The 25,000-nt window shown below is 38.1% G+C and overlaps 1 protein-coding gene across 10 annotated transcripts in view; it reads right to left on the bottom strand.

Annotated features, from left to right (window-relative positions):
• Positions 1–25,000, bottom strand: part of ZNF536 (zinc finger protein 536) — a 344,840-nt gene that overhangs the window by 268,056 nt on the left and 51,784 nt on the right. For 8 of the 10 annotated variants that reach the window (XM_032121776.1, XM_032121778.1, XM_032121779.1 and 5 more), the window contains exons 2-3: positions 21,704–21,798; positions 9,147–9,213 (exon numbers count right to left, since the gene is read on the bottom strand). The gene's annotated coding sequence lies outside the window, so the exon portion shown is untranslated. The remainder of the gene's footprint in view (positions 1–9,146; positions 9,214–21,703; positions 21,799–25,000) is intronic. The other 2 variants (XM_032121777.1, XM_032121780.1) reach the window with 2 other exon arrangements.

The raw sequence follows: 25,000 nt of genomic DNA, 5'->3' as shown, positions 1-25,000 counted from the left end.
TTTCTCGAGCTGAGCAGGGGAATGAGAAGAATCTTTACCTTCCTTTCTTCCTCCCCTGCACTAATTTAAAGAGACTGACAACACTCATCTGTGAATCCCCTCACTGGTCCTTACTCCTGTTTTCAAACATGAGGGGGTTCCCTTCCCTCTGTTTCCATCCAGCTCCAAAGATGCTCCAAAACCACCATCCCAGTTTTTGTACAGGGTGCTGCCCAAAGCAGACTGACTCAGAAAGCAGTTCCCACCTGGCAGCAGCCCTGGGCCACTGCAGAGAAATCCCTTTCCTTTCCTGGATGCCCAGCTTGGGTTTGCCACATGCACAGGGTTCCAGGTCTATATAGCCCCAAAGCCTTGGGGCTGGCCCAAATTTTATTGCCTAGCTGCCCAAAATTTAAGATACACCAGGTGATCCTCAAGGCCCCCACCCAAGGCCACAAGCACGGGAGGTCAGCTGGTACCAAAGGCCATCAGGGATCTTCTCTGGGAGCGCACACAATGCTGAGGGTGAGGCTGGACAGGGTGTCAGCACCCACTCTGCAACTGTTACTCTGATTTCTCCTGGTCCCAGGGCTGACTGCAAGTGAGGAAGCAGGAGCACAGTCCCACTTGGCTATTTCAGACGCTCTCAGAGTACATTTCCCACACCACTCTTACTGCCCAGAGGGCCCCACTGGAACAAAGAGGGCTTGCTGCACACCACAGAAACCTGGGAGACTATGTGAAGATCTGAACTGCTCAGAAAAACCATTTGAAATATTTCAATTAAGATGATTTTAATTCTAAATTAAGCAGATGCCAACAATATTTTTATTAAAAAAAAAGTTCTCAAAGGGGAAGAAATAGAAGTTTTATTTTGACTGAGACATATTACATACAGAGCATGGAGAGTTCGTGCAAAAAGTTGGTCTCATATACTAACATGCATAAAAAAACCAGACACAAACTGTCATTAAAAAGTTAATACTACCTTAATTAGTAAATAAATTCATATTTTTAGCATTAGTGCCAAGGCTGGAAGGTCAGTCTCTTGAAATAAAGTATTCAGCTGATCTGGGAAAATGCACTGACAATGCCTGTCAATAAAGAAGACCTTTGATCCATAAAGCTGAGAAATCCAGCAACTCTTAACTCACTGTATTATTATAATAAATAATATTATTATAAAATTAAATGTACACATAAGCAGGAGAGTACAGAAATAGATTTTAAAAATTGCCTTCAATCTCCTTTTCTTTTACTTTTCTGGAGTTTTTCTGACACAAGTTTTACTCAAATTCAAGCACTGCCTACTGCTGAAGTTGATGTAGTAAATAAAGCTGCAATGTTTGACATGGGATTGCCACATTATTGAAAGCACACAAGAACAGGGTTAGGAAAACGCAAATCAGTGTTGCAGGGCTCTGACTCCTTCATAAACAGAAGCCAAACTGTGTCAGTTTTCAAATAAGAGAAAAGACTTGCTAAAAGCTTCAAGATGTTGGGAAGAATGTGCCCTACAATGCCAACTTACTGCAATAAACCTAGCTCAGTCACTAGACTGTGGGCTTCTTTGTGTCTCATACTCTGAATGCAAAAAAAAGACCTCTGTGCCTCCTGCTACTGCAGAGGGAGTCTGAAGAGGACTGAAAACTGACAGCTCTGGAAAATAATAAAGCAACAAGTAGAGGCAGACATGGTGATTCTCAGGAAGAGCTGAAAGAGCCAGAGCTGCTAAACTCATTAGCATAGGTAAATCTGTTAAAAATGAAACTTTTAGCAGACAATTTGGTTCCAACGCAAAACAGGCCAAAACTGATATTGCAATATGAAAATGTTTACCTTAGGAAAGTCAAAACACTGTCCTTAAATTCTGTCATTTATGTTTTATATGCTCTTCTACAATATAGCCTAGTGATCCGAAATCATCAGATGTAAACCAGGCATTTCAACTCCATCAAAACATTTGCATACATTCCCCTGAAAACTTCAGAAAATATATCATATGCTGGAAATCATGCCAATCAAATTAAAAAGTTTTAAGGACAAAACATATTCTTAAATACTCTTTTTTATGAGACTGTGGGTGGTGACGTGTCCCCACAAAAGGGAAGAACAATTTTGAGGAATAACAAGCAGTGTCAAGGGCTGGATGGTTCAGGTAAAAGGTGGCTCTCTAAAGGAGCCTGGTCCATCTAATGCCTGCAGACTGAGCCTGAGCTCTCCAAAAGGACTCTCTCACTTCAAGTTCTTGTGCTTCAGGGTTTTGCTCGACTGGGAAACCTGCTCTGACCCTTGTTCTCAGCAAGAGGATCAGTGCCCCATCACTCTCCATGGGAACCTACTGTGGGTTCCCCCAACTGCCAGCCTCACGCTCTGCAAACCACTCAGCCCGTGCTGCTGGGACATTTTTTTGCCACTTAAGACCAAGATTAGAACAATTCTGCTCCTGCTTAGCTAGTGGAGAGGAGCAGGCTCCAACTGTGAGAATTTTCAACACCTTGTGTTAGATAAGACCCCCAGACCCCAACACATAAATTGTGGTCTCCCTGGCCCACTCCTGCATCCCTCTCCCCTTCTTCTGTCTGCCCCCTTCGAGAAAAAATTCAGTTTTTAAATGAAAATCAGAAATTCGTTTTAGTTTTTTTCTATATTTTTTTAGAAATGCAAAAGCTGTCTAAAAATAGTTTTAGGGTAACTTTGTGGGCAAAAAAAAAAGGAAAATCAAAGAAAGAAGAGGGCTTGTGTAACAAACACATGTCCCATTAGCAACCAACAGCAGTTTTAAAAAATTATTAGCTCATTGGTCCTTTCTCTTTTTAAAATTTCTTTACTGTGAATATCAGGTACATAAAAAACATACCTTACCAACTGTTCATGAACTTATGCAAAGGACATGGGTGAAAAAAAAAAACCTATTCAGTGAAAAAATATAAACATTAGAATGTGCATTTCATATACATTTGTTTCTAAGGCATATTTTATTAGGGTATTTCAATTCTTTCTAAATACCAAACCAATTATTCCCTACTCCAAAGAGAGACTTGATCACAGTTTTTGTTTTAAGGTCATGTTTGAGTTCTAATATTTAAGCCAATCGAAGTCTGGAAGCAGTAGAGCACTTGTGGAAAATGTGTATACATTTTCTTTACCTAAAGCCACAGAACATTTTTCCTTTTTCCATTATTATTAGTATAAAAAGATTAGTACAAACAAAACAAAACAAAACAAAAAAAAGAAAGAAAGAAATTTCACTCCTACTTTCGTATTTCTTTAGATCTTAACCTGACATTAATGAGCAAATACACACTAGGATGATGATCACACTGTAGGATAAAATGGCTCATATACTGTGTTGATAAGTTAAGATGAAAGAAATCCAGAACAAAGACACAACAGTATTGCAAAGATATGTTTAGATTCCAAAATACTTGTATCAGTCAAAGATAGAAACACCCAAGACAAAAAAAAACCCCAACTGATAAATAGAAACATCCACTTTTTCCCCACTTGACTGTATAATAAAGATCCTGTTTATATTTAAGTGTCGCTCCACCACTTTGCCTGGCTGCCACATACAATACACAGATGCAGTATATTCATATTTTCCATCTGATCTCTGATGCCTTTGCTCCCATTGAATACCAGTGCCAACCCTGCACAAGCATTTGAGGATAGGATTTACATTACAGGAGACAAAGGAGATGCTCAGATGGGAACAGTACTGGCATTGAAATCCTGACCCTGGTGATCTAAGGCAGCAGTTAAGATCCTCATGAGTAACATCCCTGACGCAATTCTTCCCAAATCTCGGAACAAAGCATTACAATTTGCACTGGGCTGGACTACAGTAGAGAAGTTTACTGGAACCATGGCTGCAAAATCCAAAACTGTTACCTGAAAGGCACTTTACATGATCCCAACCTCCATATAACCATCCTTACTCTAATTACACATGTGATGGCACATTTCTTCATTTATGCTCTGCTAGGTAGTACCCTCATTTCAATAGGAATCACTCACCACAGCTTCTCCTCTTATTTCTTTCCTGCCAGATGAAGTTTTTTTTCCTCTTCCCACACCAATTGTCTTATTTACCTAAGACATCATGACACTTTATTCCATCACAACGTGGCACTGTTCCCCCAAAGCGAGGTCGGTCATTAGATGTACCATTCTGAAACATGAATATTAATACCCAGAAGAGATGAACCGTAAGCATCACAGATGGACAAGAAGGGATTAGACATAAATTGGTAACAGGATTGATAACAATTCACAAGTACATCAGGCACGATGACACATTGCCTTGATCGACAAGAACTGCTATTCACAAATTGTACTTCCACAAGCACCTGCAATTCCCTCTCCAATCAAGATTCAGAATAAACATTTTAAGACTGGTATTTTTGCTAATAGCATCAACCTGATGCCAAGCACAAGTCAATAGGAAAACCTCTTGCAAGGAATGGAAGAGCTGAAGGAAATACAGAAGGCACAGTGGATGAATGCTGCAGCAGTCAACCACGTACACTTAAGAGGAAAGAGGAGGTTGTAATCCAAAAGAGAATTTTACAACAATAAAACATGTGGTGCTATATTTAAGGAATGAATGCAGAACTTCACCAAACAGTTCATAATAAATGCTGCGTGATCAAGTATTTCATATATATGTATATAATTTTGTGTTTAACAACATTTTAGTTGCAGCAAGAAACTGCAACTTTTAAAAGTGCTGCCCAACAGCCCCGGTAGGAGTCAGGCACTGTATGTAAAGGCACATTCAGGGAAAAACTGAAACACCCCACACATGGATACTTACTGTCTCAATGACTAGAAAAAGTCATTTACCTAAGACAGTAAAAAAAGGTGAAATATATCAACCCCACTGACTTCCCTTCTCTTCTCCAGCTAATCTTTTTTTGTCAAAACCAACTGCTTAATGACATTATCTTGTAATTTTACAGCTATTTGTTTTGGTGGTGGGCAAAGGACACAAGTGGTTGCTCTTCATCATTCATAAAAAATCTGAATTGAGAATAATTTAAGAGTCGCTTCGTAGAGTTTCTTCTACTAAAGATAGGTATGCATAGCACTCCACTGAAATAGTCAAGTTAGATCTAAATTAGGAAAAATTAGTACGGGTAGAACACAAGGTTAACACATCTTTATTCCCTTCACTATACAAGATAAACCAGGTACTTCTGCCTAATATATTCTGTTCCTGACAAATTTCCTGTGACACTGAGTTGAGTACTTTTTGCTCTGAAGGATGCAAGCTGAAATTATTTCACAAAAAAAGAAAGCCCAAAGTCTTCCTCCTTTTTGGTTAATGCTAGTTTTATCAATTTACTTATTAACACAGCACAAGAACTCACATCTTCATTCACTTTGTTTGGATTGTTTATATGTGTTTTCAGGAGATGCACACCTCTGCCATCCCTTTCTAAAGCCAGGCCTGGCTCCAGCATGGCAGTCGAGGCACACAGACCTAAGAACAATCTTCTGAACATTCCAGCTTCTTCCTCTTAACTTGAATTCCATAAGTAATCTTAGATGGGTGAATTGTGTCACGAAAACTGGAGACTCCTTATTCCTTGGCTTTCAAAAGCTATGTAATTCTTGCCCTGCCTCTAATTGCTTTATATTAAATACTCACTAGAAATACAGGGAAATTTGCATATGCTTCATAGTAACTATTCTTTTTGTTCTGAAGACAAAATGATTATTTACTTGGCTTTTTTTTTTTTTTTTTACTTTTTTTTTTTTTTTCCTCCAAATGAGAAATTGCAACCTGACTTGGACATGGTAGCTACGATCCTTCTCCTCATGAATCTCCTATTGCACAACACTTCTGACTGTGCCTCTCACCCCACCAGACTTGACTTGGACAGTCAAGCACTCCAGGAAGAGGTTTGGATATGAAGGGTTCAACACAAATTCCAGCTGGAGCTACAAGACAAACCATCAAATAGTAAAGCAGAAGAGCTATAAAATTCATCTCCGAAGGATCTTCTCACCCTCATTCCTACACAGACAATTAGAGAGAAAGGAAGGGGAGGAATGGAAGCTTTCAAGAACAGCCCATCCAGGATAGATGATAAAATCTGCATGCTACCCTGAGGAAACAGGGTACAAAGTTCAGTCTTATGTTTGTATTTCTAAAGAGCGTAAAATATCAAATATCCTTCTTGAAGAATAATTCTCTCTCTAGTCTCTTACACATTGCTGTGTAACTATACAGTAAATATTATCTTGCTCACATGCTTCTGTTTACTTAGTATACATTACATTTGATGCTATCTGGCAGCATAAGTTTTAGTTCTGTCATCTTAAAATACTAATAGTTGTCAATCAAAATAGAAAGTGCATAATAAAAATGTTCTAGAAACTAATAACCCTATATTTCTACACCATCAGCTTGGAGCTAAGCATTGCTAAAAATGAGATTAATTATATGTTTGCAGAGGCCCAATACAATCAGACAGTCCTCTAAACAACATCCTCCTAGAAATGAACACAGACCAGACACATAATCATATATATAGTGTGTATATATTAGGCAATACATGCAGCACTAAATTAATAGCATTATCTTTATTTGGCCCAGTCTTAAAAACCCTCACAATCTGCCCAGTGACAGTATTAGGTGGAGGATGAGAGAAAAAGGCATGGTCAATACCAAAGTAATTTACAGAGATTTTCTACAAATATTTAGAAGCCTGGAAGCACCAAGGAGATAGACACAGGACAGGTCCCTGAAGTTATGACCAACATAATATGGTAAACTGTTCGATTTAAGATAGAGGGTCAGAAAAATATCCTTTGAATTATATCTGTCAAACTTTAGTGGGAACTTCACTGCTTTTAAACAGTGAAGGGACATTTAAACCTGCTCTGGACAAAGTATCAGCAAGTACCCTGCAGGGAACAATCCTGTCATGTCAAGAAGATGGACTAGATGTATAACAGGACTTTTGCTGCTCCATTTTTTATTACTCTAATCCATCACCCTTGCTGAGGTGAAGTTTTATGTAGACCTTTAAAATTATGACCATTTGAAAATTATGTCTGTGTCTGTATAATATATACACACGTATGGATGTAAGGTCTGGTTTTTAAAAAGTCCAAGTAGAAAAACATATTTTGCTCCTAATTTGCCCATGGTAATGTAACTAATGTACATGCCCACATAACTATGCAATAATCTGGCAAATATAGACAGAAATCTCCAGTTATGGTTATGGGAATACACAATTATATGCATGATTGTGACATGTGAATTTCCAACTTAGGCATGCAGGAATTTAAGTATGTGTACTGTGAACAAGGTAGTAGTATTGTTCTGTGGTATGGTTATGCCACAAAACCAGGATCAGACTCTCAGATTTGCTCTAAAATAGAAAATCAGAAATCCTGCAAGATAGACAAATTGATGTCAAAGTTTGCAAAAGAAGCTAAGAAGAAGTCCCACAAGGAGCTCTAAACAAAATTATTTTCATCAGAGATTCTCAAGCAAAAAGTGAAATATTTTGTTTGGCTTTCTTCTGCCCAAGCCACAGTGGTCCTGATATTTCTTTGCACCCCACTTTTACAGAGAAGCTAGAACTCTCCATCACTCTTCCTAAAACCTGAAGGCCACTGAAGGCTTTGTATTGAAAAAATATTAACATTTAACAGTCACTCCAAGCAATGGCTGCAGAAAACACCTCTGTTGCCAGGCACAGGATGACAGAACCCTCTATGGATAAGCAAGATGCGTTCTAGGAGGAGGTTAAAGGCTTCACTTTGTCCATGCATGCTGTCATTTCTGTTATTCCAGAGTGGAAATCCTCTGACTAAGGCACTAGGCAGTCACCCCTGTTTGAGTGTCATCATCTCCATAGTTCAGTAGGGAAGAACAACAGTAAGAGGATACAGAGGAGGGAAAGGCATTTTCCTTTTAATCTTTTAGGCTGCAATAGCTATAATTGGCTTTTCTATATAGATTGGCTCTAGTTTGTCACAGCGTTACAATGAGAAACAGCAGCCTTCACTAATTTTTATACACAAATCCTAATGACTTCAATTGCTGCTAAGGATTCAGAATGGTGGCAGGATATGGCCATCCACCATAAAGGCCCTAAAGCCTTCATAATTACTGAGTATACAGAATATTTATTATAGAGACTGCACTAGGCCTCTTTTGTGGGCTGCCCTGGGCCTGTTCTCTGAGTCACATCAAGCAAGAAGTTTAAATGAAACTGCTCCCAAGTTTCTGAAATGGTTTAATAAAACATATACTGACTGTAATATTCAGTTTATAGTAGAAAACTATTGCCCCTTGGTTTGAAAAATGACCTCTAGTTGGCAATTTTACTCTCAGCTTCATAGATTATAGTCCGTTGTTGGTCATTTTCTCAATCCACAGGGCAATACTTTTCCATAACAAGCTCAAACTGCAATCAGTATTTGTAGGCTGTTACACAAGTTGAGTATAATATGTCTCAACACATTCTATTATATGACTAAACAAAAGAAATAACAACCTGGTGACACAGACATATGGAGAAAAGCAGAGCTATTCTTCTAATGCTGAGATAGTAGAAAAACATATTTCTTTGTATTGTGCTAATTTATATTAAATTTCGTGTCTTCAGTACACAATAATCTCTAATTTGGTCTTTTCTTTAATAGTGTTTTGGTTTGTGTTGTCTTATGTCTAGTCTTATTTTAATGCAAAACGACAAATACTAAATTCTATTAGGGTCAGATTTTAGAAATTACAAATAGTGACAGATAACCTAGCATTGTAAAATCACATGAAAATGTATTCACATAGATATGTAAAAGATCATTTGCTCTTGGGCTTACAAAGCACATTCATAATCTTATGGGTTTGATATTAGGAAGTTCCAATGCAGTGCAGTAGACAAAATGCAAGTGATTGTTTCAGCATCCAGCTCGAGCACTTAAATACAATTAAAATACCACATTTTGGAAAAACAGCTCCCATATTAGATAACCAAATAGATAAATTCTGTTGAGAAAGTCTCTGACCAGGAACTGAGGAAGATCTGGCATCTGTTCTAAAACATGCCCTGGACAGCTCTGCCAGTGACCACTGTTTAGAAAGTCACCCGCCTTCCCAAAGCACAGATACTCGGAGCTGCAGGGCTGATAGAACTTACCTGGCTGGAGTGTGGTGAGATTTAATTCTTTAATCAACAGGTGATGAACACTCTTGTAGACCCTTTGCTGCAAATACAAAATATTTATCATTACAAGCCTAGTATTCATCCCAATCTGTAAATAAAACTCTGTGGTTAAAATGTGATCCCCACCCACACTCAGAGCCAAAGGGAACAACTTCCTAAGCTGAGGCCAGAGCACCCAAGCAAAGGGGACATTTTGCCACTCTTCCTCTAGAAGTTACAAGTTTCCTGCCCATTAAACAAATACACCAGATTACTGGAGATCTATGCTGGGGCAGAAGGGAGAATCTTGGCAGAATGAGACCTGTAAGACGGAAAGTTTCATTTTAGATTTGTATGGGTGGGTTCCAAAATTATAAGAATCTACATCACTGCATTTTGGGATATTAAAGGGATAGATGATTTTTTTTTTCTTCATTTTCCACTATTTTCCTCCACTGTTGCTCAATCACAACCTCACCTGCATTCTCTAGCTGGAATGTAAGTGGTCTGGATTCATTTAAACATATAGAAACTGCATGCGGAAGCTTCAATATGTTTGAGCTAAGAATGTATTTGAATGATTACCAGAAGATGATGGCTCTTTGTCTTACAAGTCTTCAAGGAATTTAGATGTTTAACTCATTAATAGTGTTTGCTGCATTAGATTTTACATTTTTATGATTTTAGAAGAAAGGTTTTCTGATACAGAGAAAAAAACAGGCTTTTTTTCTTTCCCCAACATTTTTCATTTTAGGGTAATAAAAGTGACACATATGTGCCATAATGTAATGGATTAATTAAGGAATATGATGTTTATCCTAGGTCCTGAGTTGTACATCTTCATAACTCACTCATAAAAATTAATGTATTATACCACACTCCAGAATGATATATCTATTTTTACCATACCTGTTGAGAATAAATTGTCCTAAATTGGATTATCTTGATAACCAGTGAAAAATGTAAAAATTACATTGTTATTTTAAGAATTTACATTGCTGTGTATAAGAAAGCATAACCTCCTCACTGTGCTTTTGAACTGTCATATTACTTCCACTGTTATATCATAATTGCTGCTGCCACACCTAAAATCAAATGCAGTGCATATTGTATTTCTTCATACACTGCATTTCCTATCTTAATCACAAAACCATATACAGTACGTTTTTGGCCAATTCTTTCATTACTGACTGCGTCGGTATATAAGTAACACACAATTATGCATGCAAGGACTCATAAAATCCTCATTTCTAAAATCAACAGATGAAAAATCCCTAAATAATAATGTACAGATGTTTCATATTTAAATGAGCTGTTGGCATGTAATGCTGCCAATCATGCCAATGCACGCAATAAAATTGGTGAATTTCAAGGTACTCGGCCTTTACAACATATTTTTAATTCTTTTTAAATCAAAAGACCATTTTAGGAAGATGGAAATAACAACTGTTCAATAAATATATAATGACATATTTCTGATGTTCTCTTGAAATCTCCATGAGTGGTCAAGTACCCTATGTTTTTCCATACCAATTCCTCTTCCTTTTGCCTCAAGAAAGTTGATTTTTCGGTCCTTAAACTGCAATGCCTCACTAAAAGTAAATTATCTGCATGTTATCTGCAGAGTAATCCTCTTCTTGAATACAAGACAGAACATCAGAGTTTCTAATCCTTCACAGATAGAGTAATTCACATCCACTGTACGTTTTACCGTAAAGACAGAATAATACAATATGTTTGATAAATCATGTATGTGTCTGTGTACAAAGAAAAAGGTTCATCTCCTCTCCTACAAGATGCATCCGTATTAAAGCACACGCACATACGCTCCCCATGCTGGCACTGCAACAATCTTTAGAAGTTCCGTAATAGAGACATCTAAGTTTAAAAAATGAAGCAGCTCACAGGTCAAACAAGTTCCTGATGAGAAGTGCTTAACCAGAAATATTATTCCACTGATTGTAAGTTTTCATCCATACATCAAACCCTAGAGTCTATTGATTAAATAAAACTGATCTTTTTTTATTTCAAAGCAAAAGAGAATTAAATCATCCCCATTGTTTTCCCTTTGTTTGGAGCTATCACAGTTTGCACACTGGCCATGCGTCCTGCTTATAATTACAACATCCTTAAGGAGAGTTATTCTACAATGACTGATCACAGGTTTCTTGCCTCTTCCTCTAAATCTTCTGCTCCTGGTCATAATCAATGGCACTTGATGGCCCAATATTCTGATCCAATGTGGCAAGCGATATGATCCAAGATCTGCTTAGAATCAATAAATTCATTTGCTTGGGGAAATTTTGGATCAGGACGGCTTTAAGTATATGTAAATACAAGAATTTACTGCAATTATGCTGGCACATCTTTCCTTTCTCATACCTCTTTTTCCACTGCATAATTAGCTGCGTCATGCCTTAATTTTGCTTGCAATCCTACATAAAGGAATCCAGGCCAGACAGCCCTTGCAAAGCCTTACTGAAGTCAAGGTCTGCTGGCTTCGAGAACAGAGGGTCTCTTTCAGCAAAACACGTCAAAACACTGCAAATCTTTATAATATTGCTGAGCCCCACGTGGCATTGTCTGGGCTCTGAAGATACCATCGAATGCTAACATAGGATGAACATGTAACAAGACTGCTTTGAAGGGCACCAACAGGTGCACACGAAAATCATCTTGGAGTTTAGTTTGCCTTTTTCCCTTGTGCAAAAATGTCCAAGTTTGGTTAATAGTTCCCTTGGGCTCCTGTGTCTCCAAGTCAGCCTTCAGCCTGGTTCCAGTGTACCTGTGCAGTGCAAACATGCTCTGACACTCAGCTCAGAACATGACACAGCCAGGAAACCCCACCTAGAGGATGTGATTTCCACTCTGGAAGGTAATCACTGCTAGACTGAAAGAAAGCAACCAAGTTTTCTTCTGTGTCTTCTCACCCCACACTTGCAGATGAAAGGACGCACACTTACCTCAGTTCTGCTACTGTATATACACATTGTTTAGTAAACTGTAGAAAGTATTCTGAATATTTTTCTAAAGACCAGGAACTCTAACGTACTTTGAATTTTCATTGAATTAGCATAGCAGACTATGGTACATGTATAACTAGCAAAAAATAAATTTCTTAAAAAAATTATTCCCTGTTACTTATTTCACTGCAATGGGGCTACAGAACTGCAGAATGATGAGTAAATACAGACATCTGTATCAGTTTAGAAGGCTGCAGCTTGGGCACATCTTTCAGCCCTTTAGTCTTTTTCAACTGGAAATCAGTAGTTCAGCACCAGCAGAGCAGAGATGAGATTCTTGTTTCTGCTAAGTAGCACTAATTTCTGCCCATAGTGACATTCAGAAGAGGATGAATTGAGTCATAGGGATAAGAAAACTGTTTGCTTATGATGTGGCTGTCACCAGTGAAGATGAGTTTGTAACACCCTCCAAGCATCAAAACGACACACAAAAGATACATTAAAAAAAAATAAACCCAACAGATAAGTCTTGCAAAATATATCAATGCAGTTCTTCAAACTGAAAAAGTAGAAGTCAGAAGATCAAGAACTCGCAGTTAGGATTTTCCTATTAGATAAAGAACATAAGGATTCTCCTGAAGTCTTTGATTGATATATGATCTTTTCTTTCTTTTCAGGCAGAACAGCTGTCCAGTGAACTAGAAGGAATAGCTCCGAAGACAGCTTTGTGTCTGATATGACTTTGAGAGGGAAAATTATTCCAATGATAAATGTTTTACATGGAACATCTAATAAAATAAAATAAAAATGTCATCCATGAAAGAATTTTTCTTTCTATTTGAGTAAACAATCCCTATTATCAGCTGTGGGGCAGGGGTGTTGCTGTGTCTGAGACCAAAGAAAAAAGGTATTTCCCTCAAAATTGGTTTTAGAATGAACCTAACCAAAAAGAGGCAATAGGTACTCTTAAGAGAAGGGTAACTGGGAAAATGCAGAGGGAAGATGAGAATTTTCTGAATATTGTCAGGATGCAGTAATAGGGGATATATTGCAACTTCCTTCATTCTTCTCTGTAAGGAAATCTTTAAGGTGAAACACAGGTGCTTTTCTGGCTGATATCTGCCACCATAACTGTATGCAGAAAGAGGTTGACTACCCTCAAAAAATCCCAAAGCAATAACAACTACCAACCTCCTCAGCAGAAGAAGGTAAAAATTTGTGTAAATTTATTCAACCTAATGGAATTATGTAAATTACACAAATGGAGAGCTACAGCCACTGTGAGAATTGATTGAAGTTATGTCCAGATTAGAGGAGAGATGGCTTGGAATGAAGCCTTTCTGGAGCCTGCTCTAGAGCTGTGCTTTGGCAGCATGCTCTGTTTTGGCAGCTTGCTCTAGTGCTGTTGTTTGGTGAGGGGCTAAGAGCCTTAGAGAATGAACAGCCACAATGCTCAGATGAAATTTGTACATCTTTGTCATTTTCAAACACGTCTCATTGTGACACTTGAGTGGATGGATGAGCACTGATGGATGCTGTCATACACAGACAGCAAAAGGAAGAGTAATCATAACTGTATTTTTCTTGAAGTAACCAAATCCAGAACAGCACCAGCCATGGCCAGCAGTACATCCATGGTTCAGCCAGCTGCCCTCCAGAGTCTCAGTGAATCTGCCACACAGACCCTGTGCTCCTCAAATTTGCCCAAGACTAAACAAAGGCCCATCCACATCTGATACAGGACAGGATAGCTCATGGCTTAGAAGCACCTCACAGAAGAGCATGATAAGCCTTCCACCCATCCTCTTTGTCTTTCAAGACAATGGATCTGTCCTCAACAGCACTCTTTCAACTTTCACTCTTCTCCAAACCAAGCCCTTCTTTCCCTGTCGAAGCCTTTCTGTGTAGGCCCCTGTGAGTGTACTTATTCCAGAGCTAATTACAATTAAATGAGTATTCTAGCACTGAGAAGCTAGAGACAGGTACATGTTCTCATATACCTTTGCACAGCTAGAAATCATTTCTCTCCCTTCCCTTGCATAACTTGAATGCCCTTCCTTCCCTATCCCTTTATTCCCTGTCTCTGTAGTCTTCCCTCTCCCTCCACATAAGGTGCCATTAATGCTGTTCCTCTGTGTGTTCCCAGTAGCTGTTGACATCTGCCTGCTCCTCTGCCACCTCACCTGCCCCCTCCCCTCCTATTACTGAGTGCCAGCCCCTGCTCTCACGCAGATTTTACATCCACACTTTGCAGAAATCCTGCTCCATGGGATTCCAACAACAGAAGAACAGAAGATAAGAACATAAAAGCACCCTCAATGTGGTGCCCCATCAGGAAGCCAACTAAATCTGATAGACACTGTCCTCTCTGACCCATAAGCAGGAAAGGGCTGAGCATTTAGACAACAGCAGTTCAGAAAACAACTCTATATGGTCTATAGCCAGCCAGCACCACCTAACAAACAAAGAGCACTTGCCTAAGTCTTTACTTTTGAAGTAATCAAATAACATTTTGAAAAAACAAAATAACTTCCACACAGACACATTACATATATATTTATATGTTTCCCCTCATTCTCCCTCACTTTTAGTTTGCAGTGACAATCAGCAATTATTTTACAGAGAAAGACTCTAACAAGCTTACAGGATGCCTTTAGTAATAAGATAATTATTTGTAACTCTATAAAGAATTATAATTTTTAATTTAAAAAGAAATCAAATAAAAATAGCTTTCATCTTCCCTACCATGTGAAGAAAACATTCTCTGCCTACAACTCAAATTATTCTCTCCTTTGTGCAAAATGAATTGACCCAGAAAACTAAAAGGGTAAGAACCCATATTTGCTGGGCTTATTCAGCAGCCAAAAGTTCATGAAAAACACTGTTGTGTATCACATAGCAACCACTTGATGCCTATTGTTAAAATACAGTAGTTATTCAAAAAGTAAAATCTTGCATTTTCAAATAAGAAGCCAGGCTGCAATGTGTGTTTACTGTTTTGGGGAAATAGTCATCTTGCCATTTTCTCTTTTTCCATAGTCTGGGCATATTTGGTCAGCTATGCAATGTGCAGTTACCCACAGGAAAGAAAAGGAACACAAGAATTTTCCTCCAATGTTGGGCTCACAGGACAATGTCCATTCAAAGCAACACTTGGGATCTCTATTAAGAGCGTTAAGATGTGCTCTATTTTTATCCAGCTGCACTTGCAGTAAAAATGTAATATTCCAGGGAAAGGGCATGAGGGAGAAAGGGAGTAAAGCTTCTGCTTTCTGTTGCAGTTGCACACTTTCACCTGCTCTTAAAGCAAGCTGCTCCTGGAAAGTCCTGTACATGTGCACAGGTGTCCACACTGCTACTGCACATTTGCACCTCCTCCCAGCACTGCTACCTGTCACTACAGCTGGGCAGAGGTATGATTTCACCAACATCTCCCTCTTTACCTTTCCTCCAATTCTTTTGTGGTAGAATATGCTTTAAAAAGTGAAATAAAAGTAAAATTTATACAGAAGGGTAGTCAGATGTAGAGTCAGAAAAAATATTAACAATTTCTGATAAATGGAGCTTGTATTACTCTAAAATATTTGAAAAGCAGTGGCAGATTACTTGAGCTACTCTGGCTTTGCCAGATTTCCATGAGAGCTGAGAGTCAGCCCTCAGTTTGTCACAACTCCATCAGACTGTCTATTTAAATTATCAAAGCAAAAGCAAAAGGGTTCTTCTGAAACAACTGCTGGAGAAGATGAAGGAAAGAATACAAGAGATATAAATTCCTTCTAGGTTTTATTATGTGCTGTTACACAAACAGCACAACTTAGAACTTCAAGATAATGACACTTTTAATACCAGAAGGGAATGGCAGACTTGCTTAGTGTAACTTCGAGATATTTCATCAAGCCTGCCTACAAACAGGTGTGCCACATTTTTGCTAGTGGTAAGATGCTTGTTGAGATTATCTTCTTATCTAGGAGAGTGTTTAAACTCCTTTTGAGCAGTTAAAGTAAGACAGTGGCAGAAAGTAGATTAAAAGGGAGAAAATGTATGAGCACAGACTTTTTGCCAAGAACCTTACTTTGAGCCCAGCTGTATCCAGGTATGTGTGTGCTGTTTCCACAGTCTCTGAAAAGAAAAGTGAGTGGTAGGTAGCAAAGCCCCAATGAATGCACAAAGCTGCAGAGGAAAAAGTGTGAGAATGAATTGGGTACCCAGGAGCAAAGAGATGGGCTTTAGTACTTGAGAGAAGGATCTGGCTATTATCAATACAAGATGAAAAGCATGGATGGTTGAAGCTGCAGCTCACCTGCTGCACGTGTTTCTGCTTGCCTTAAAAATAAACTTCTTTACTTGACATCAGAGCAGATGCAAAAATCAGCTTAACATCTCATCTGGCTTACAAAGCACAAGTATACAATTTGATATTTCAGTCAAAGGCAGATCAGGGTGTACATCTAGACAGCAATTGTCTACACACAGGAATTGGTTTGGTCAATGGTCAGTGATCTGTCCAGGATAGGATGTGGTAATTAAACATGGCTGTGGAAGAGTGTAGCATTGTAACTACAGCTCATGTAATTTATCAGTAACATACTAGCAAAACTTCATGAAACATAAAACAAGCTATTATATCCAGTGCACAACTCAAAATTAAGAAATCTTTCCCCCCAAATAATGAAAGGTATATACTGAAGAATAATGCACAACTCAAAGTCTCCTCTGAAAATGTATGCTTCTCTCAGAACCAGATTCCCAGCACAGGGACTGGTAATTTATGATCCACCAAAATACTCTGTTGAACAAAAAAGTAATACCTACACCATGCCTATGCAAATTACTAAGAATAAGTGACTCCAAGGACCAGTAAGAACAAAGCCCAAAACTCCTATCAAACATTATCTGAGGTTTGAAAAAGTCAAGACAAAGTGTATTTTTTTTTAAATGGGGATAAATTGGGATTTCTGTAACAATTGACTCATTTTGCCTGCTTTTATCTAAGGATCTCAAAGAGCACTCCAAGTGTTAATTGAATTACAAAGCATTTTTGTGACAGGTAAATGGTATTATGCCCACTGGGGAACAGAGAGAACATTTATGTTTCATTACTGAAGTCACACAGTAATCCAGTGGCTAGCAATATAACCCAAGAACTGCCAGTTGCCACTTCTACTCATTGACTTGGTGGCCTCACAAGAGATAAAATTAGCCTTAAAAGCCAAAAATACTTTTCCTCTTGCGGCTTTCTATCTTTTAACACTAGGCCAAGATTCTTTTATTTTATTCTTCTTCCTCTGCTTACTGGGAGGCCTTTCTTTCAGAGTCACACAAAAGAAACCACTTCCTAACCTACCCAAGTGTGTTAAGGATCACAGTACAGCAACAGGGGTAGGAGCTTAAACAAGGGCAGTGAACTGTAATGGTGCTCTTTAACAGCTTGTGCAGCTGCATCAGGGTCCTCCTCTCACCAGTCCTGCTCCCAGAGATGACACATCAGAGCCTCTGTCCCATCAGAATAAAGACGGACAGATGGGCAGATGAAATAATCCTTGGCTGGCCAATTCACTGACTTCCAACCCTACTTTACCAACGAAAGAGACAAAACTACCCTGAGGCGGCCGGTGCCTCGCACACTCGGTACAAGAATCTCTCACTGAAAGGAACAATATCATAATCAACCAGACCCTGAAAATGATTTAGACTATGGAGAAGTCTATTCTGCAGTCTACTACATCTATTTTGAGTTGCATGTGAAGAAATGAGGGAGAAACATTTCACTGACCTTTCTGATCTTATCCCAAAAAAAGGAAGCCACCATTTTTCATTTGAGCTTGGTCCTGACTGGTAGAACTGCAGGATGCAGGAGCAATAAAGCAGTAACATATAATGCAATCTGCACAATACACAGTCCAACCTAAGGCATCTCTCATTCAAGACTAGTACAGCTCAGTTAGAGCTTTAAATAATTATATCTCCATTAGTAAACTGATTTTGGAGAGTAAAAGGCTTTTCTATTTTGTACATAACTATTTATTACTGAAAACAGGGAAGCATCTTTTGGAACTTTCTCTAAGCCTTTTGAATACAACACTAAACCAAGATTTCAGGCTTTATTTTCCCCCTCATTTCTTGTTATGTCATGAAGAATCAGCTATGTGGAAGAGATGAGAATGTCTTTGATTTAAATGACCAAGACTTAAGATTGTCTTTACTGTGGCAGAAAATAAAGCTGCTGCATATATTTCCAGTGGCAGTATTATTGTTACATGGTATGACAATCATAATCTTTCTTTCTTTTCCTAAAAATATGTCTAAAGAACCACACAGTTTATATACTGCATTCAAAATATTTTTCTTCGTTTACATTGATTGCATATTTCAAATCATGTTACAGCTGTATCGCTTAGCCTAAATCAAATAAGGAATCCACATAAATGCATACACACACTTTGCTTGTTTTTAGACATTTCCAGTATTGACAAGATTAAAATATTTTCCTCATTCATTATTTATTGTGCTATGATGAAACAGTAAGAGTATGTATTTAACAAACATCACAAAGTAGAGTTAAAATGTGGACATGCTGTTTCATTTCGATTTTGCTGCGACAGTGTTAAGTATGTGACTCCCTGACTGCAGTAATGACATCTTGGGGTGATGAAGATTTAAGATGCTTTGCAAGGATGCAGTATTATCCCAACTCTTCAGCCATGCTGATTAGGAGCATTATCAAACAGATGAACCCAAGACTGGAAAGCGTGCAGTGGCTACAGCCCCTCCTGTTGCAGGGGACTGAGGGAATCAGTGCTCAGTGCAAAAGCAGCACCAAACCCCTCCACTGCATCGACCAGTGCCTAACTGGAAACACTGGAAGGCAGTCAGTCACACACACACCACTCCAACATTTCTACAAGCACCAGCATTTTTTGTCACCAAAAATGTGTCCTCTGGACGGTTTCTCTGCCTCTTGGGTGAACTTGGCAGTACCTGACAGCTGGAGTTTGGGGTCAAGCAATGCTGTATCTGGTTGCATCTCAAGCACGGGGCAGATGCGTGTGGCTTTGGCTGTCGGGTGTATTTACCTTGGGTTGAAAACCACAGGCATAGCACTGCATGATCCCAGTTTCCAGCACACAGTTGGGCACCATTCTGCACGTTTCTACTGGCAAAAAAAAAGCAAGGGAGTGCCAAAGAGCAAGCACCACAGCAAAGCAACTGTAACCAAAACTGGTTCTGCTGGGCAGAGGAGCAGAGAGCTTGCCTTCTGCAGAATGTGGCAGTATCTGGGTTAGAATGTAGAAAAAGACACATTTCAGCCCAAATACTTATTCTTGCATACTACAATCTAAATATACCCCCTATGACAAATACAGCAGAATAATCAGAAGGTACTGAATGCTTAAAATGCACCCTTAACAAAGCAAAACAATGTAATGCGTATCTTCCTTTACGTGTCAAACAATTTGCCTAACAAATCATAATAATGCAGAATGATATAAAATTCACCCATCAAGCCCAAATGCATGCACGAAGATTACCATGGCAAAGAATTGTGAATTTCATTAAATATGTTAAAGGCAAAAAAAAAAAAATTCTGCTTTGAAAAATAGTAATCCTGTCTTTCAACAAAAATATTATAGGAAGCTATGAATTTGGTAGATCTGAATAGGATGTTGGTACATGTTTTACTAAGGTAATATAATGGCACACTATTATTAGATCACATTAATCATTACTGTGCCAAAGGCACTGACAGCACCACTGAAAAGGATTGAAAGGGCTGGTAATGGATATAAATTACCCATTGTGTGATAAAAGGATTTTTACTAAGAAGGTAAGAATAAAACAGCAAATTTCTAATATAACTGTTGTGTAAAAACCAAAATAAAAGTAATCCAGTCAGTAATATCCACAAAATCAGAAAGTAAGCACTTTTGAAACAAGATAAAGTCACAATAAAAACTGTATACAATGTAAAATTAATTTCATGCTGCATAATATTACTATCAATTTAAATAGTTTACATGATGACCTCTATGGTCAAGAGAAAGGTAAGCTTTGTTAATTATAATTGAGTATGAGTTTCTGCATGCGTATTTTAAGTTTGTGGGCTTGAAATTTTTTCTTTTTTTTTTTTTTTAAGCACTTAATATCTTCATAACACCCCCCTGAAATTCAAGACATGTTGAGAGTTTTCTGTTTTGTGCATTAACATCACAACAAACAGCACATCCCTCAGATGGTTTTATTTGGATTCCAAATGCTATTACAAAATGAACCACGTCTTTGCTGAGCTATTTAACCATTTGATTGAAACCATTTGTATCACTAATTGTCCGGTCCTGTGCTCCTCCTTTACTCTGGCAAGTATTTCCTGATATTAGTGGGGATCAGTGGAGTGAATTGGTCAAACTACATCCTTATTTACAGCATTAAAAAATGCACGTATCTTTTCCAAAGCTGACGGAATTATTCTAGAATCAAGTCACTGTAATTCTTTTCAAGTCAATTGTCTAGAATAAAATCCAGTAGCTCACATTCAATTAGTAAGTTTTAAAAATTGTGAGCCATAGTCTTAAATGATATAAATTCATAAGTACAGACATCAATCCTGAAAACACTTACGTCTCTACTTAACTTTACTCACGTGAGTAATTCCATTAGCATCAGTAATTCAATACCTGCTTATGCATTTGCAGTACTGAAGCTTTAATATGCCTGGATATCCTCTCACATCAGCTATAAATCAGCACAATTCCTCTGAATCACAGAGTTTCTACTAATTCACAAGATATAAAAAGGAATAGACAACCCAGTATAACAATTAAAATAAAGAAATAACATAAGAATTTGATTTGGGAGCAGAAGCTATCAGAAATTTTGATTTAAGAATCAATTAATGCATGTGGAATGAATTATTGGTTATTTCCTAGGAAGGTAGACTTTTATTTCAAACTGAGGGCCAAATAACCCAATTCTGATTTCACACCTATTTCCACACCAATCTGATTTCTCAGATTTACAGGAGCTTTTCTTCTACTGCACTGGAATAGCTCAGAGGAAAATCACATATACAATGTAGTACACCCCTCCACCCACTGATTTTCATGGGTGTTCTTCTCATGCTAATATACAACAGAATATGGTTCTTAATAATATGCATGAGATGTTCTATTGAACTTACAGGAGGGAAAAAAAAAAAAACAACCAAAAAATGATAAAATGAATTTAATCAGGAGTGTCATGCGTTTTCTTAAATCAGCAGTCTGATGATAAAGTAATAAATGATGATTCATCCCCAACACAATTATTACATATCAACTGCATAAAGATGAATGCTCATGATTTTACCAAGCAGACATTTTTCTTGAAAAAAATCTATTTGTAACTCACTACAACCTGAAAGAACTACAATAAAAAGTTTTGCAAGACATAGACATTATATTTTTGAAGATGTAAAAAAAATGTGAGAACATACTTAAAAATCTAATTTAGGTACCTCATTTTACATTTTTTTTTTTAAATGTGGAAAAACAAACCTAGACTCAGATCCAAAAGCAGAAGAAAACGTTACAAGAACAATATAAGTATTCTTACCAGTTATTCTTAAGCCAACGAATCTGTTCCCTGGATTAGGAAATTCTTAAAAGACACAGGATAGGAACTGAAGGTCACAACTGGAAAAATAAAACCTGTGAGAAATTTAATATGTCAAAACTCAGTGTTTGAATCAGACATTTACATTAAAATATTACAATGCTACCTCAAGCAGACAATCTACAGGACAGCAGAGAGCATTAAGAATTACAGTATTAATGGGATTAACACCTTTTATTTTTTAGCTTTCATAATGTACATGTTTGGTGGTCATTTCATATTTGGAACTGAAAACTTCTTTCAGTTCTGGATTGTTTTGAGAGGGAAAACCTCCTCTCAAGATAATGATGAGGAACAGAATGAAATTCTTCTGATCCTTTCCCCTAGACAGTACAGCAAAAGAGGACAAAACAGGATAAAACAAAAGTTGCATAGCATACTCCAGAAACCCAGTTATTCTCTTTGACATTGATATTCTAATCTTTCAAACTGAGTAGAAAGAGAACAGCTACTAATTGTATTTTTACTTTTTTTTAATTCCATTTTATAACAGAAATAAGTCCTTTGTAGATGATCTCATCTAATAAACCCTACTTAAAAGAGATAAGAGCCAGCAGTAAAAGCCAAGCAGAATACTTCCAAGATATTTGTCAGAAGTGAATTTAGGGCCATTACATTAGTAAGCAAAGTAGAAACAAAAACAAAGGGCATTCTTAGAGCAAAATAAAGTTCACTCGACTGAAGCTATAATCTGAAGAATTTATGACTGAGAACTCTAACTATGCTTATTCCTATGAATGTCTAACAAATGAAATTAAAGGTCACTTCTAAATAATACACTTTGTACATCTACATCAACCAAACTCTTTCATACAGCAGGGTCTGAAACCCCAGTTCAAGCATCACGGCCTCAGGGCTTCACCTTACCAACACTGATTGCCCAGAGAAGCACTGACTGCTCTGAGAGCCACAGTGGCAGGATGTGGTAGTCAGTGTGGACAAAATTGCAGCCTTCATTTCTAGGTAATTAAGAGCTTGGCCATTTGAGTGCATTTGGTTTAAATCGGTCAGCACCAACAGGACCACACTGCTGCACAACACTGTTTGTTGGCTTGAAGGGTAAACAACAATTTCAAGAGCCCCTCTTGATGATGAAAACACTATGAAATAATTCAGAAAACACAAGTTCACTACTAAGCAGCACAGCCCTCCCTTAGTGCAAGACTGACACGACACTTCTTGTGTATCCTCTAAGATCTCTGCAGTCTCCACCTTGCCCGGATTACATCCAATGCAAGGCGCTACCGCAGTGTCTCACTCTGTCCAAGCCACCTCCTCTTTTCCCCTTTGGTTCTCCACCACACCAACCACAGCCTACTTACTGTGATGGTTCACCATAAGGCTTCCCAAATTCCACTGCTTCCCTCCTCGTTTGCAGACCGAACCGGTCTTTGCCACATGCTTCAAAACGTTTTCCAACTGATAATTCTGCCATACAACTTCTCTGACACAGGAGAATTACTCCAATTAAAGCTTCAAACCCCTCCTTTATAACCTGCATTTCCACAGCAAATCACCAATAATTCTTCAGTAATCACCTGGTTTGCCCTCCCCATTGTTCCTCATATGTAGGAAGATATTCTTCCCTGCTTTCTCCTCGTGCCCAGTTTTCTTTTGCCTGCCAGTTAGCTCTGGGTTTATATTTGAATTATGAGCCCTGAACAGCAAAGCCTGTCCTCCCATGAGACACTTTCCTGTTGAGCTGAATGGGTGGGGAGCAGGTACAAGGCATTACTCCAACCCAGCACCCCATATCCCATGGGTAAACCCAGCTACTGGAGAAGAAAACAATTGGGAAAGTCAAGCCAAGCACCTACAATGCTGACCATAGAGAATAAAAAAACCTTTTGTAACTGGTTAAAGAAAACTCCTGTCATCAGATTTGGTCTTCCTAAACATGAAATAGTATCTAGATAGAATTCAGATCCCATTTATGAAGGCCCATACCATTTTAGAATTTAAATAAGTGAATTTCAGTTACTATATTTGAACACATAGGAACAGCAAATTCCTGGACTGCTGCAGATAAACATAGGTCCCATCCAACATTTTCAGTTGCACAGTGTCTAAAAACAGTGACAGCTTGTTTGTCTGGAATTTCTGCTGTTGTTGATGTCTTAAAACCTCAAAGATATACCTATCTAGTATTTACTTGAAGCTCATTCAATGTAAGAAAGCCAAGAAACAGAAACAAAGATAATAAACTCTTAGGTTTCTAAAAGATGTTATCTCGCTAAACAGGTTCTTAGTACTCCTACACCAACATCATAGACCACATTTTTGCTATGCTATTACAAGGCTACTTGTGTTTAAAAAAAAATTCAGCTTTTACATACACGCTCATGACTTGCAAAATTCTAGGAATGATTCTCAAGGGGCTTTCACTAAGATGCTTTATAAATTCTGATGACAGACAGAACACAGTAAGGCTTCATCTCTTAAAGTCCTGTACTGATTTGTTTGGAGGCTTCATGTCATTGATCAGCATGTCAATGTCGCTTGCAATCTGCTTCCCAGTTCATGACTGAGAGTGAACCCCTCAGGTTTAAAACCTTAAATGATTTAAGGTCTGTGATACATAACCTTATGAACAAATTGGGAAAATCTGTAGCTTTACACATTAAACTGTAACAGAAATGATTTAAAGCCTTATAAAAAGGTATTTTACTTACCTGTGCTAATATTATTCTAACACATTTGACACTGACTATGTAAAGCAGATATTTTAAAGGTACAGGCAGCAAGCTGCTAGGAAACAAATTAAGACAGTTCCACTTAGGTCAAATTGGGCCAGTTTACCAGTGTCTAATACACTCCCTGGCATTAAAAAATGGCACCATGAATCCTTACAGACCAATTTATTACAGTAAGCCTCCCACAGTAACACTACTATGCAGTTGCACATGGCTCAGTGAGTGATCCAGCACACCCCCAGAGAAGAAAAAACCCCAAAGATCTTCAAAAATAGTATGGAGTAAAAAAAAAAAAAAAACTGTTGAGACATAACTAAGGTATAATGGCACAATTTCTGTTCATTCTTAAAACATGCTTATGTAGCTCATTCCTTGAAATGAATCAGAGACACAAAAGGGAGAAAGTAATCACGTCCCACTGATGAGCAGGAGCCAGAAGGAATTCTGCAGGTTACAGATGGAAATCTAACACACAGCAATGGAAAACAGAGGCTTGAGCATGGACTTACTCTGAACAACAGGACTTTTCCCCAAATGCTGAGAC

Source organism: Corvus moneduloides, chromosome 12 (genome assembly GCF_009650955.1).
Source record: "Corvus moneduloides isolate bCorMon1 chromosome 12, bCorMon1.pri, whole genome shotgun sequence".
Lineage (NCBI taxonomy): Eukaryota > Metazoa > Chordata > Aves > Passeriformes > Corvidae > Corvus > Corvus moneduloides.
This window is presented reverse-complemented; position numbering and strand designations above follow the sequence as displayed.